We start from the raw sequence: 12,838 nt of genomic DNA, 5'->3' as shown, positions 1-12,838 counted from the left end.
AGTGCCAAACCTTTCAACTGAGGTTATTAGGTGCATTCCTGTTATTTAGCCACTTCATCTCTAGGGATGAATTAGTGACCACACTGTCCTTGCAAAGCATTCTTTTTCAAGCTAGGTATTCCTCCAGGAGAAGAGTCTGAGAAGAGAAGAAATTGAATTACATTGTACCATGAAATAAGCAAACTGTATAATGACTAGGTAAGAGAAAATGGCCACCAACTATGGGAAGCAGGTCGAGGACCACAAAAGAAAAGAAATCAGTGAGTTTATTTAAACCTGCAACAGAATGATATGAATTCTACATTTCATAATGGGAACTTGACTAGGTAGGTATTGTGGGTATAATTGTGAGGTGCCCCTCCCCATTTTAAGTTGCTCTCTGTGGCTTGCATCTCCTCCCCACTCCTCAAAAACACACCATTAGCAGCCTTACCCCTGCGTCAGAGCAGGCTTCTGGAGCACCTTACATCAAACTCAATACACCACCTGTATGAAGTAGGCATTATTATCCCCTTGCTCCAGAGAGGTCAAACGAGGCGCAGAAAGGTGAAATGACTTGGCCAGCAGCACAAATGTGCATGAGATGGAACCAAGAGTCCTGACACCAGGCCCCATCTAGACCATTCTGCCTGAAAAGTGAGTTCAGTAGAATGCTGCTCAGCATTGACCTGTTTCCCTTCTTTAAGGCCTTGTTTACACACACATTGTACCACATAACTATATTGGTATCTTGACAAAGTTCCTCCTCTGCCTTGGTGGGTCCTGCACTTATTGGCGGATTTGCTCGCCTCAGAGGTTCACGGCAGCCCTCAGTTTGGACACTTTCGTGGCTCAAATCTGCCATTCACTCAGTTAGCCTCATCACTGGCCAGCATGGGGAAAAAGAAAGAACAATCCCCGCAGTCTCTGCTGATTCACCTAATAGATCGGGGAACAGTCCAGAGACCTTCCCCTCTGGTGGAACCCACAGTCCAGGTCAGCTCCTCCAGTGTCAAGTAGGGAATTGGGGGGTGGAGGGAACCTGGGCCTGCCCTCTACTCTGGGTTCCAGCCCAGGGCCCTGTGGATTGCAGCTGTCTATAGTGACTCCTGTAACAGCTGTATGACAGCTACAGCTCCCTGGGCTACTTCCCATTGGCCTCTTCCCAACACCTTCTTTATTCTCACCATGGGACCTTCCTCCTGATGTCTGATAATGCTTGTACTTCTCAGTACTTCCAGTAGTACACCTTCTCACTCTTAGCTTCTTGCTCCCAGCTCCTCTGACACACACCACAAATTGAAGTGAGCTCCTTTTTAAACCCAGGTGCCCTGATTAGCCTGCCTGTCTTAATTGATTCTAGCAGCTTCTTGATTGGCTGCTGGTGTTTGCCTTAATTGCTTCCAGAAAGTTCCTGATTGTTCTGGAACCTCCACTGTTACTTTACCCAGGGAAAAGGGACCTACTTAACCTGGGGCTAATATATCTGCCTTCTATTACTCTCCTGTAGCCATCTGGCCTGGAGGGAGAAGGAGGGAGAGGGCTGCTGCTCCTGCTGCTGGTACTGCTGCTGTTAAGCCCTGGGCTCTCCCTGCTGCTGCTACTGCTGCTCCAACTGCTCCCCTGGCTGTGCCAGACGCCGCCCCCTCCTTCTCTGCTACCTGGTTGCTGGCAAGCTGCTGCAACCCCCCACCCTCGGGTGTTGCTACCGCTCCATCTACAGCCCCTGTGGGGAGGGCCTGCTGGCCTGCTCCCCAGAGGGGGGGAGTGAGGGACCCCAGTCCCAGCCGTTGCTGCTGTGGCCATCACCACCTGAGAGGGGTCCTTTCTGCCTGCCCAGACCACCACCTGGAGTTCCTGAAGCTGCTGCTGTGGAGGTTACTGCCTAGAGCTGCTGAAGCCCCGAGGAGGAGAAGAAGAGGACCATATACCAGTGGGGGAGCACCTAGAGATTTTGAGGACCACCGTGGAGGGAGCCTTTTGAACTGAGTAACTTTTCAAACAGTGCTCTTGTTGTGGGGGTTTTGACTGTGTTTGTAGGGACATAGGGGGTGTGGCATGGAGCTGCCCCCCAATCCATCTGTGTCCCCCTCAACTCCTACCACCATTGTCCCCTCCACCACCCCCACTGGCTGTTTACCATCTGCTGCAGCTCTTGCCTCTGGACTCAGCTGTTTGCTTGTCTTGCCATGCCCTATTTCCACCCTTTGGGCCAGAAGCAGCAGCCAGCCTAAACAGACTTTGTGCAAGCGCATGTGAGCTCACATGCCCCCCCCCCCCGGACTACCCACCCCACAGCTTTGCCCTTTGCTACCTGCCCCATTTGCTCCTTGCAGTCTTCCCCCCACTTTTACCCAGCCCCCCTTACTAGCTTCAGTTTGTTTGCCTGCCCCGCCCATTTCCCTCTGCAGCCTTTGTTTTGTTTGCCCTGCCCCAGTCTCTGAAGCTAGCCCCTTGGTTTCCCTGACCTAACTCCAGCGCACTTAGCCCCTTGCTCCGTGCGCCCATGCCCCCTCCCATGCGCTTGTGCCAATCCCCTTTTTTAGTTTAAACCCTCCTCACTGCACCCCCAATGCTGCTGTATTTTCCCCCTCCCCTAGTGCAGCCGGAATCCCACCCAGTGTTGGTCATTGACCCCTAACCCCTGATTGCCCCCCGTCCAACCCACCCCCTTTGGCGCCCTCCTCCCCTGCCTGCAGCCTAGCGGGGAGGAGTGGTCGACCTGCTTCCCCTTTTTCCCCTTCTCCTTCTGGTGTCTCCCCTTCCCTCCCTGCTCACGATGGCAGGGACGAGATGGGTGGGGCCCCTCCAGAAAACCCCACCGCCCCTCCCCCACCTGCCACCCCATTTCCACCCCCCCGAGCCTCTACCTCTGCTGCGGCAGCCGAACCACCTGCTACTGCCTCCGCTGGGACACCAGCAGCGGTGGATACCGGGATGACCTCCACTGCTGCCACGTCCCTCACCCCTCCGACCCTGGGGAAGCCCCCCCAGCCAGTGGGAAGGGCCAGGGAAAAAAAAGAAGGGTAAGGGCCCCGCAAAAAAGACCAAGCCCTCCATGGCAGGGGTTGCCCCCACTGCCGCAGCCCCACCACCAGCCATGGCGTCCCTCCCCACTGTTCCCTCCACCAGCTGTGCGGGTGCCCCTCCTCTGGCCCCCCAGGGCATACGCCCAGGTGGCAGCAGCCCCCCCGCCTGCCGCTACGTCATCTTTCTCGCCCACCACGTCCGCTACCATCTATAGCGGCCAGGGCCCCTTCCCGACCTTGACCAGGAAGCACGGCGTCCATTGACTCCTGGTGCCCACCTCGCCCCACGTGGAGACCTATGTGTGGGTGTTGGAGAGGGCGGTGGGGCCCACGGCCATTGTGGTGGCCTCCAAAATGTACAGAAAGGTCGTCGTCGTCTTAGCATCGGAGGCTGCCACCCAGGAGGTGGTGGAGAAGGGCCTGGTGGTGGGGGGCGTGTTTGTCCCCCTAGAGCTGCTAGAGGACCTGGACATCCACCTGGTCCTGACCTCTGTCCCTCCCTTTCTTCCCAATGCCGCCCTGTTACCTGTCCTCTCTACCTTTCAGAAACCCATCTCCCTGGTCAGCCCTCTTCCATTGGGCTGCAAAGACCCTGCCCTCCATCACGTCCTCTCGTTCCACCGGCAGGTGCAGCTTCAACTGCCGCTGGTGGCACGTGGTGGAGAGGTGCTCGAGGGGTCATTCTTGGTCCCCTACCAGGGGGCCCATTACCGGGTGCACTACTCTACGGGGGAGGCCCGGTGCTACCTCTGCCGGGCAATGGGGCACGTCTGGAGGGACTGCTCCTTGACCCAGCAAGGAGGGGCATCCGGGACCCCGAGCCCCGTCAGGATGCCAGCCCCGTCATTGCCGGTGCACCTGGCTGCCTGGCACCTGAAGCCACCCTTCCTCCTTCCCAGTCCACCACTGCTCCCACTCAGGCCCAAGGGGCACCTCCCCCACTATGCCCAAACGAGCAGGAGAACCCTGCCTCTGCTGCTTACAATCTGACAGGGCCTGTGGAGGAGGGTGCGGCAGGGACACCGCTGGGTATGGGAGAGGGCCTGCCCCAGGGGGCATCTTCCCTCCCTCGTGCTGCCTAACTGTTACCCCCCCCGAGTCCCTGAGCCATCATCCCTGCCCCCTGACCTGACCCCTGCTAGCCAGCCCCCAGATGATGCCTGGAGGGCTGGGCCCTAGTACAGGGGAAGCGGGGCAAGTGGAAGGCTCGAGCTCCGCTCCTCCCATCCAATGCAGAGGCCCCCCGGAAGACCAGGAAGGGGGGCACCATAGCCGAGGCTTCCGCTTTGCCCACGGGTGCATTTCATCCACCAGTGTCAGCTGGGGAAGACGTGGCAGCACCGGAAGGTAGTATCTCCGCTCCATGGGAGTCCCTCTTGCCCTGGTACCATCTGAAGCCTCTGTGAGCCCCGAGGCGACCATCACATCGGGTGCCAGCAGGGAGAACCCCAGGGTGGCAGAAAGTGATCTCTCCTCCATATACGAGGAGATCGAGGCCCTAGGTCTGACCCCGGTCACCCAGGGGGAGGATGACCCTTTGCCAGTGGGCCTCGATCTGGGCAACCTCACTCCAGCCCCCCTTTCCGCATGCTCCCTCCCCCTAACCGTTGCTTCCACTCCCACCTCTGAGGATCCCCTGGACTCCTCCATCAACCCAGACACAGAAGGCACCCCACTGATGGCCGCCGAGCCTGTTGAGGCGATGGCCAGTGCCACGCGGCTGGGACCCGACCCACCAGGGGCATCCCTCTTTGGGTGTGGAGCAATCGACCTCCTTCCTGGGCGGGGGTCCTACAGAAGATAGTCCATCTCCTGATGCCATGGCTGCCAAATCCACCATAGAGCCTGCGCCTGGCATCGCTGACAGCCCCCTCCCCATCCCCTCAACCCTTGAGCCTGATCGGGAGGTGCCACCATCCAGCTGCTGGGCTCTTGAAGCCCAGAATCTCACCCCTGGCCCTGGCCCTGGCCCTGATCCCGGCCCTGCCCTTGATGCTGACCCTGTCCCTATCCCGTCCACCTCCCGCGATGTTATTGCCGCCCCTGGGGCTGTCTCCTTCCCTTTTCCAGCAGATGACCCCCAGGGAGTGGCCTTTGTGTTTCCCTGCCCCGACCCACTAGGGGCTGATACCTTCCCTCCGCCGCTCCCTATTGCCCCAGGGTTCAAGGCAGGCCGCATGGTGCCAGCCCATTGGGCGCCCCATCGGTGATCCGCACCCTGCCTGCCCGTCTCGGTGGGCCACGGGGCTGTACCACAGACCCTGTCAGGGGATGACCAGGAGACAGTAACCCCACCCCCCCATGCGCTACGAGAGGAGTTGCAGGAGTTTTTAGAAGACATCCGTAGCTCCCGCAACAAGGTACAGCTTGCTCTCCAGTGATGGAGGGACTTTCATCAGATCCTCTGGGCTCCAAGGGCCTTTATGGGGGAGGGTAAAAGGACCAGGAAGCAGGCCGCTGCAGCCTACCAGTGGGTCCGCGGCTTCCGTGACTTATTGCTCACCTACGGGGTAGGTCACAGTTTGCTGCGTGGCCCAGTGGGGGTGGCGAGCAACCCTGCTGGCGAAGATCCCACCCCCCCCAAGCCCTCCTCATGGCACCGCTCATCTTCGCAAAATTGAACACCAGGGGCTGTAGGATGGGTCTCCGCAGGTCCCAGGTGCTCTCCTTCCATACGGATCCGGCCGCTGAAGACAGCTGGCAGCTGGATTGCGGGGACAGGGTCTACTTTAGCCATCTCACAGTTCGTACGGCTGGAGTGGCGACCCTGTTCTCCCCTGACCTACAGCCCAAGGTGCTGGGGGTCACTGAGGCCGGGCCGCCTGCTGCACCTCTGGGTCCATATTGAGGGGCTCATGGTCAACCTCGTTAACGTCTATGCCCCGATGTCAGGCCCAGAGCGGCTGCAATTCTATCAGCAGGTGTCCGCCTTCCTTGGCACCTTGGATCCTCATGAGTGCCTGGTCCTGGGTGGGGACTTTAACACCACCCTCGAGGAGTAGGACCACTCAGGGACCAAGCAGTGCCCGGGCACCACGGACGTCCTCCGGGAGATAGTCGAACACCACTCCCTGGTGGACATCTGGCGCGACCACCCCCCGGATGACATTTCCACGTTCACCTTTGTTCACGTGGAGGTCCATCGGTCGTTGCACTCCCGGTTGGACCGCATTTATTTATCACACTTCCACCTTTCACAAGCCCACTCCTCCAGCATTCAGCTGGCCCCATTTTCTGACCATCATTTAGCCACCATGATGGCCTCCCTCTGCACAGAGAGGCCAGGGCTGGCCTATTGGCATTTCAACAACAGCTTGTTGGAGGATGTGGGCTTCGTGACGTCCTTCCGGGAGTTCTGGCTGGCCTGGTGAGGGCAGCGACATGCCTTTCCCTCGGCGCAGCGGTGGTGGGACCTGGGGAAGGTGCGCGCTCAGCTCTTCTACCATGACTACACCCGGGGTGCCAGCCAACGGAGGGATGCGGCGATAGAGAAGTTGGAATGGGAGGTCTTAGAGCTGGAGAGGCGTCTGGCCACCAGCCCCGAGGATCCACCCTTCTGCGGAGCGTGCCAGGAGAAGCGGGAGGAGCTCCGGGCCCTCGAGGACCATCGAGCCCAGGGTGCCTTTGTTCGATCCCTCATCCGCCTTTTTCAGGAGATAGATTGCAGCTCCCGCTTCTTCTATGCCCTGGAGAAAACGAGGGGGGCCAAGAAACACATCACCTGCCTTCTGGCAGAAGACGGCACCCCCCTCACAGATCTGGTGGAGATGTGCGGGAGGGCGAGAGCCTTCTACGCAAGCCTTTTTTCCCCACATCCGACCGATCCTAACACTTGCAGAGTGCTCTGGGAGGAGCTCCCTATGGTCAGCGCGGGCTACCGAGACCGACTAGAGCTGCCTCTCACTCTGGCCGAGTTCTCGGAAGCCCTCTGTCGCATGCCCACCAATAAATCTCCGGGCATGGACGGGCTGACCGTGGAGTTCTACCGCATGTTCTGGGACATCCTCGGCTCAGATCTAGCCACCGTCTGGGCCAAGTCTTTGCAGAGTGGGATCCTACCTCTTTCGTGCAGGCGAGCCGTGTTCGCCTTATTGCCGAAGAAGTGGGACCTCCGCGATTTACGAAACTGGCGTCCTGTCTCGCTCCTCAGCATAAACTACAAAGTTGTAGCAAAAGCCATCTTGCTGTGGCTAGAGTCTGTGCTGGTGGACGTGGTCCACCCAGACCAGACCTACACCGTCCCGTGCTGCAGCATCTTTGACAACCTATATCTGGTCTGGGACCTTTTGGAACTTGGGTGTACGAATGGTCTGTCGTTCACCCTCCTGTCCTTGGATCAGGAGAAGGCGGTCGACAGGGTGGACCATGGGTATCTCCTGAGCTCTCTGTGAGCGTTTGGCTTCGGACCCCAGTTTGTGGGTTTTCTTCGGGTGCTGTACGCTTCCGCAGAGTGTCTAGTCAGGCTCAACTGGATCCTGACCAAACCGGTCAGTTTCGGGCAAGGAGTACGGCAGGGGTGCCCCCTTTTGGGCCAGCTGTACGCTCTGGTGATTGAGTTCTTCCTCTGTCTCCTCCACAGGAGGTTGACAGGATTGGTGCTGCGGGAGCCGGAGCTGCGGCTGGTCCTGTCGGCGTACGCCGATGACCTGCTCCTCATGGTCCGGGACCCAGGTGACTTGGCGTGGGTGGAGGCTTGCCAGGCCATCTATTTGGCAGCCTCCTCCCCCCGGGTCAATTGGGTCAAGAGCTCTAGCCTAGTGGTTGGGGATGGCTGGCAGGTGAGCTCCCTCCCACCTGCGCTTCAGGCCATCCGGTGGAGCGCGGGTCCACTGCTCTATCTCTGCATTTACCTTTCTTCCACGCATCCCTCTCTGCTGGAGAACTGGCACAATTTAGAGGGCAGGGTGATAGAGAGGCTCCGGAAATGGACAGGACTATTCCGGTGCCTCTCCCTTCAAGGAAGAGAGCTGGTGCTTAATCAACGAGTGTGCCAGGCTGCAGCCCCTATTCTGGCTCCTAACAAAAATTTTATTACATTTTTGGTTGCACTTTTCCCTCACCTTCTTATTTATGCACTCCCTATCTGTGGCCCCACAAAGTCACAGGATCTCCTGGTCAACCTCCTCCTGACTAAAATGGCCATCTATAAAACCAGAGTGAGGAGATTGGCCAATGGAGTCTCCTGTAACTGTGGGGCCTATTTCCGATCCTCCATTCGTTCATGTATCTGGGTAGAGTTCCTCTGGGCGGCGTCCACTGACTCCCTTGATGCCTTTCTCTGCTCAGTGTCCCTGTCTGGTTCCCTTTGTTTGACCCTTTGACCACACTCCTGTCCCTGTTATTTCATTAGTTGTCCCCCGTATTTATCTGGTGTCCAGGTCCTTTTGTTCCCCCTCTTAGGCTGGGGGAGATCCTTTAGCCGTGACGGGCTTCACCCGCCCACTTCCCGGATCCCAATAGGATCACTCTCCTGTAGCTATCTGGCCTGACCCTCTCACAGTATACTTAAAGCAGTACAATCCATCCTCCGTAGGCTAACTGGGAATACCCTTTCTCACAAGATAACTGTGCTCAGGGTTATACTGATTCCACTACTATGGCAGGACAATCACACCCTAACTGAAGTAGTTACCCTGGTACAAAACCTGTGTATAGATAAGGCCTTGGTCACATTTCCTAGCTAAAATAACTCTCAGGAGGTTGGGGTACACATGGTACCTACAGAATTGAAAACGTGATTTCCTGTAAGTACGTCCAACAGCTCCCAAATTGGAACTGGGTTTCTCTTCTGCCCAGTCACTTTCTCTGCGGTGCAAATATGCATGAATGCTGTCTCCTGTGTAGACAGTGAGGGGAAAAGAAGGTCCTAAGAGAAGATGAGGATACAGCTTCCCCCCGCCCCCCGTCAAACACTAGGTAATTACCTTGATTATCCAGCCAGATGCCTCCGATTTGTTTATAAAGCAGATTGGCTTTACTAACAGCCTGCTCCTGCTGCCTTTTGTGCATTTTGATGGTAAGTTTGGGTGCACAAAAGCACCGTACAGGACTCCAAATGAGTAAGATACTGCTTTGCTCTGCCAATCAACTGCTGGTCCGGTCCCAAGGGTGCCAGACTAGCAAGGTTCAACCTGTAATGATCTTATTTGCCCTCCCATTTGAACATTATCTCTTCAGGAGGTGTTACTCAGAGTCCACAAAACCATTTTTGTTTGCACATGGCCAATTCAGAGACACAACAGCCCTTGTGGACCATTGATAGACTCATTTGCATAAAAATGGTCCATTTTTAATTCTGCTCTAAGTGGCCAGTGCACACCTCAATGTTAATGATGTCAAATAATTGTATTGTAAAATGTTTATCCAGATATTGATGGATTCGAATGAGATCCATTTTCCAACTGACAGATTTTCAAATGTGATCCCCCCCTCCCCCGCCCCCAACCCATTGTCTCACTTGAAGGTCATTCACAATCCAGTTCAAAGGGCTTAGGAAATCTGGGTGCATCTCATTGAAGCATTTCCCTGTCCCTGCCGTTGCAGGGGCCTTGAGTTCTGGTACTCCTTGGTCTCGCCTATTCTCTCCCTGTGGTATACATTAGTCCAATATTCTATGGGTCTCATTTCGGTTGTTGGGTTTAGCGTGCAGGTACTGGGCAGTGTTGGGGGCCTGTGATATACAAGAAGTCAGACTAAATGATCGGGGGGGGGGGTCCCTTCTGGTCTTAAACACTATGAAAAAAAATTGACCTCAGGTTTCCTTCATGTGCTTAGGGTTTTCAGTTTTCCTTCATGTGCTTAATTGCAAGGCCCACAGTGCTTTGATGTTGGTAGATATTTTTTTTTATTTTTTTTGTCTTTTCAGCATCTCTTCCCCACCCCAGCAAAATCATGTCAAAATTTGCAGCATGAATACAGTAACTCAACGAGCACATGCAATGCATGGAAAATATTGCTATGAGAGCTGATTACAGTATTGTGTTTCAAGGGAATCTCTTTGGCCTGAATTCTTACCATGCACAGTAATTATTTGTCCTTTAACTTGCCCACTCTTCTTGAGGGTTCTGTGTGGCTACTGACAGCATCTGTGCGAAATGCCTGGCTAACCACTGCCCTTTTAAGGTGAATGATGCTGCAGAATGGAATTTTCTATTCATTTGCACTGTCTGGGTATGTCAGACGCTCACACTGCACCCTCCCGTGCTTATTGCTTGGATGCTTAATATGAACTCTTTGCCAAGTACCTTTCCTATTTAAGGGGTGAAAGTAGGAGATTCTAAGGGTCCATATCTGGAATCAAAGTAGAAACATGCAGGACTCTGGTCTTTTCATAGATGCTACTGTATGGCTTCATGTTTTACATGATGACAATAATGGATGCTATTTTATATTATGACAGAGTAAGCATTCATTGGGCTGTGTTGAAAATCAGCTGCAAATGCCAAGCTATCCACAAACAATTGTAAAATAGATTAACATGGGGCTCAGCATGCTGTTAACTCATTGGTCTGTTACATTGTGTGCTTAAATTTTGTTGGTTTTTAAATCTGAGTGAAACAGGAATTCCTGCTAAGCAGGAAGATCACAAGAATCAACTTCCTCTGTACAGTAATGCGAGGATTTTGAAATTACTAATGATTTTGAGTGTCTAACTTCGAACACCTTAAAGGGGCCTGAGTTTCAGAAATTGCCAAGCACCTGCTGTCTGAAAATTAGGCTCCTTAAAATAGTCTCAATCATTAAGCACGTCTGAATGTTTACACCTAGCTTTGTAGACCTCTTGTGAAATATATTAAAAAAGATCATTCTCCCATCACCAGATGTTGGGTTTATTGAGTAGAAAATACCAAAATAATCATTTCCCCCTCTTCTCATCCCACCAAAGACAAGTTCACATAGTCCCCAGTTTAATTTTATTTAGCCGGTTTGGACGACAGATGAGAGAAGATTAATACTCAAGATCAGTTTTCTAGTGACACATCATCGACTAAGATTTTTTTTAACCAATAAATTTTGTGGTGGGTGGTGGAGAAAACAGGCTAGCAGTTACTTTAATGGCAAAGTAACTTGTAACATTAATTAGATGAAGAAATCATTATTTTACATTTGTTCTTTTCGGGGGGGTAATTTATTTGAAGCTGTTGCACACTGTTGAATTATGGGCTGGAAAGTGATACTTAAAACTGGTGAACAAAATGAATACATCATCCACCTGTAACCGTCTGGCTAGCTCAACCACACTGAATGCTGGAAGTTGACAAGATGTGCTTAAGAACAACAGAAAATATCTTTCCTCTCCCAAATCTCCTCGTCCCTGCCAGAACATTTACCATAATGGTAAACTATAAAAATGGTGGGAGTTTTTTTTATAAGCTGTGATTCATAACAGCATAGCGTATTTCCTGCGGCTTCCCAGCTGGCTACCATTAATGTCTTGTTCCATAATTGGTCATTAATTCCCAGGAAATGTGTAGTACTTTGTTATTGATTAAAGAGTCATAGATCCTAAATATGACCCACTTTTCTTGTTAGTATCCCAACAAGTGGGAACAAGCGAAATAGGGCAAGAGTCCCCTCAAAACCAATAAGTGAATCATAATCACTTTATCACAAGATCTGGCAGGAATGTCCAGGGGAAAAGGGAACTGATGGAGTAGGGTAAGTGGCTGAACATAGGGGATAGAGAGAGGCTAGGAAGAACAAAAGGAGCTGTTGGGATTTGTTTTTTCTAAAAGGGCAAACTCCCACTTGCAATAACACATGTGTACATGGCCATCTCCATACCTTCAGTTAATCCATGAGAGCCCCTGCTGATACTATTCCCCTCCAGGAATCCCACGGCCTGTCTCTCATATGAGAGTGAAGTCAGGCATCCCAGAAGAAAACCTTCTGAATGTGGAAGAGAATATTAAGCTGGTATGTGTTAGCCACAGGGACTTTCCTAGCTGTTCTTTATCAGCCAGATAAGGGCCTTCTTAAATAACTACGCTTTGATTTGCTCCAGGTGCTTCCCTGTCCTAGCAGGCCCTGAAAATGGGTTGTTAAACTTGGCCTTTAACAAATGACATTTGGGAAACTAGGAGAGGAGAAAGTAAAACCAAACTTCTCTCACGGTGAGGCCGTGATCTGAAGAGGGAGGTGCATTTAGAAATCAGCAAAAGTCCACTAGCTACAGCACATGTCCCACTGACAAATGCTGCATTCCCCTCCCAGAGCCTTCCTTTGAGGTGGGGTTGGCATCCTGCGCAACCTACCTGAAATCTGTTGCAAACACCACTTGACAACAGAGACCCTAGTCCCTGTGGGTCCTGAAAGCACATTCATGTGTCTTGACTCTCAAGTTTCCACAGCCTGACAAATTCAGTGCAATCAGAAGCAACACATACCCATCCCAGTATTGGCCCACCTCCACCCTCCCCCCCAAGCCAATAAGTTAATCGCAATCACTTTATCACAAGATCCTCCCAAGTGAACCTTATACTAATTTCACATTAAACTCAATTAAATCTCAGGCATTTCTGTATTCTCTGGAGTACCCTTGGAAGCATACGTTCAGACTTCAAAAGAGCCAGCACACAGCCCCTGGATTGCTACTCTTCATGCGCTGACCTGCACGGAAATGCCTGATTTTAGAAGAGTTGCCCTGTGTATATCAGAGAAGTGACACCACATGGTATGTCTACATTGCAATAAAAAACCCAGTGGTCCTGAGTCTCAGAACCTGGGTTAGTTGACTCTGGTTCGGGCTGCAGGGCTGAAAATTGCAGTGTAGGTGTTCGGGCTCAGGCTGAAGACCAGTAGTTAAGACCCTCCCCTCCTTGTGGGGGCTT

This window comes from Eretmochelys imbricata, chromosome 10 (assembly GCF_965152235.1).
Source record: "Eretmochelys imbricata isolate rEreImb1 chromosome 10, rEreImb1.hap1, whole genome shotgun sequence".
NCBI classification, from domain to species: Eukaryota; Metazoa; Chordata; order Testudines; family Cheloniidae; genus Eretmochelys; species Eretmochelys imbricata.
Note: the sequence above shows the minus strand (reverse complement) of the source record.